Source organism: Pygoscelis adeliae, unplaced genomic scaffold (assembly GCF_000699105.1).
Source record: "Pygoscelis adeliae isolate BGI_AS28 unplaced genomic scaffold, ASM69910v1 Scaffold24, whole genome shotgun sequence".
Classification (NCBI taxonomy): Eukaryota; Metazoa; Chordata; class Aves; order Sphenisciformes; family Spheniscidae; genus Pygoscelis; species Pygoscelis adeliae.
Genome location: NW_008824806.1, coordinates 5,296,695 through 5,299,683, shown reverse-complemented (window position 1 = coordinate 5,299,683; position 2,989 = coordinate 5,296,695).

Here is a 2,989-nt window from a genome sequence, read left to right as displayed (position 1 = left end):
TTTGAAGTGCTGACAAACTACTCCGAATAGTGGGCTCGGGGGCTTGGGGTTTCTTTGGTTGATTGGGGTTTTTTACTCTCTGGCAAAATGCGTCAAACCAATTTGCAGACTTGGACTTCAGAGGTGGCAACGAGCTTTGAGGGTGTTGATTTCAATGGGTCTGAGACCTTGTGCGTACAGAAACACTAATCCCCTTGGAAGTTACTTTTATTTTTCTGCTTATGACCAAACACCTGCTTTGATCCCCTATCTAAATTCCTATTGTTCTTCCCCATAACACAGACACATTTATACACCATTTTAACATTTTTTTTCTCTGCTGTTGCAGACCCTGGTGCTTATCATGTGCCAGTGATCTCTGCCATCACGTGTGACACTTGCAGCCTTACCTCTGGCTGCAGTTCCTTTGCTACATCCTTCCCACTGCAGCCACAGACCCCAAAGTTATAGCTGCTGAGGTGCAGATGAGGCTGAATGTTTTAGGAAGCAGATCGCTTTTGTCTGAAAACATCTCCAAGTGATGCTGCCGCTGGTACAGGAGGCCAGCCCTGGAGCCCGGCAGCCTGCTCCATCGTGGCACAGCCTTGACCTCCTTGGGGAAAAGTGCGATGCTGTTCTTTACTCTTGTGCTGCCACTGCACCATGTTGTGGTTCTCCTGTATGGAGCACTTCAAAAGCAGAAAAGTCATGGGAGAAAATAATCTCAGAGGGATACAAAAAAAGAAGCTAGCATTCACTATTAATTTCAGCCTGCACTGAAAAAAATTCAAGTCAGTTTGGAGAAAATCAACTGTGTTTAAAAAAAAAGGAAGTATAGCAAATGCAGTAATATTATTCATTTCATCTTCTTCCCTTAAGAAGAATGAAATATCAAAAATACCCAGTCTGTAAAAGGAAAGAATCACCTGACAGGTGGCAATAAATGACCAGATATTAAAAACATCATCAGGAACAATAGAAGGTCTTGGGGCTTGGTTTTCCCTTTCAATAAGACAATGAAGGATAACTAAAACAAAAAAGCATAACGCAATGGTGTCGCATTCTGGATGAAAGCACAAGGCTCACCAAAAACATTAAAACAGGAATGTGCCCTAAAATAGGAAACGGGGCCTCTCTACCCGGTCGACTTTTGCGAATGAGCGCAGAGAGCTCTATAAAGGGACGGCTGCCAGCACAGGGAAGGCACAAATGCTGCGGAGGACATCTTCAGGGAAAAATTAGAAGACGAGTCTGCTGAAGCTGAGGTAGAAAATAGAAGGAAGGCTGACTGGGAAAGTGCAGATCTTACACAGTTTGTCAGGCAAAATTGCCTACCTGTTCCCATCTCCGTGGTGATGCACGGGTTATATTTGGTACTTGAAATTTTGTCATTTGCAGTCCACTAAGTATTTGCCTGTGAGAACCGGTATTTAAATCACAAGGTTAATCAGTCATGCTGGAAAGCAGCGCTGCAGAATGGGGATGAAGTGACTGACATGTTCAAGTCTTTCTTTAAATGCTCACTGTTGATATTTTCTAAGCTAACCTTAAAATCCAGATTCCAACGGCTGTATCCTTTATGCAGAAGAGCTATGGAAAATAAAGGGCGACGGGAGGATTTTCAGTATTTAGCATTTTCCTGCAATCATGAAAATAGCCAGGAGGGAAGACGGCACTCGCAGGCAGAGGTGAAGCTGCCGCAGGAGCTGGGTGTGCAGAAGCAGTCCATCCCCGTACGCCACGCTGGATGCCTAGGGGTGGTTAAAAGCTTTACAGCAGACAACTGGCTTACGTTCCTCCTCCTGGCACAGGCTTGCTGGGCCAGTGTAGGTAACAGTCCTCACCTGGTTTTTTCAGCTCCTTAGCAGAAGTGTCACAAATAAGTGCAAGGTATTTAGGAGGAACACTTCCTTATCTTTTAATTAAGAATGTTACACAGGTGGGCTTTTTTTTTCTTTTTGCAAGGTAGGTAGAGTAGTAGATTTTTCCAGCCCAACCTTTTACAGGCCAGGCATGTGATATGTGGTGAGAGCCATGAGAGGCATTTAAATTATCTCTTTTGAGGCCTTTTTATGCTTATTTTAGTTTCAATAGAATTGGGTCTGTACCATATGTCCTGATTCACTACAGAATGCTTTTCTTGTTGGAGGAGTGGCTCTGTTTGATCAAGATGGTACTGACCTCATTTGTGAAATCAAGTATCAACTCAGTGCATGGGGAGGTGTCTGCCTAGCACAGCTTCTAACAAAAAACCTTTAAAAAGAACAGTTTTATACAGTTTCTATTAAGAGTAAGCCAGGAAAAAACCCCAAACCTTATGTAATGTCCTATCACATAGACACTCAATCTTTCATTCACCTGATTAAAATTTTAATCAGAAAAACACCTCATCTGAAATAAGAGCACTATCATATTTTTAACAGTCTTAGGCTTCTGTCGACGTAAGAATATAAGGTGCTGAAATTGCAATAGTAAGACTGGAGAGCTTTTGTTTTTATCTCCGTGAGTGAGAAAAAATGGATGTTACTATTATCTGCATGTTACTATTCCCTGTTCACAGATAGGGAAACAGAGGGAGAAGTTTTGCTCCATCATAACTGACTAGACATTATTAAGGTGTATACACATCATGTGTATACACACTATGTGAACAGCTCAGCCCTTCTTTATTTTGACAGCTGTAATGTTTGCAAAGCTATGCCTCGAATGGTAAAAACCCATGAAAATCTACCTGAGGTATCCTCAATAAAGAGCTGTAAAAATGATGGTTAGACTGCAGCCTATGACTATATTTAGATATACGTCTCCCTGAGGAATGCAGTCACCAGGGTAAAATATTAACGGTTGGTTTATGGAGCTGCTATTTCCCTTTTACTTCCTCATTCATGTGCATGCAGAACAGAGAAAACAAGCATCTGGGCAAGGAGGGTTGGGGACAGGCTGAGGAGGGGACTATGTGTCCAGGTAGGTACCAGGGTAGGGGCTCAGTGAGAGGGTGTAACACACTTTT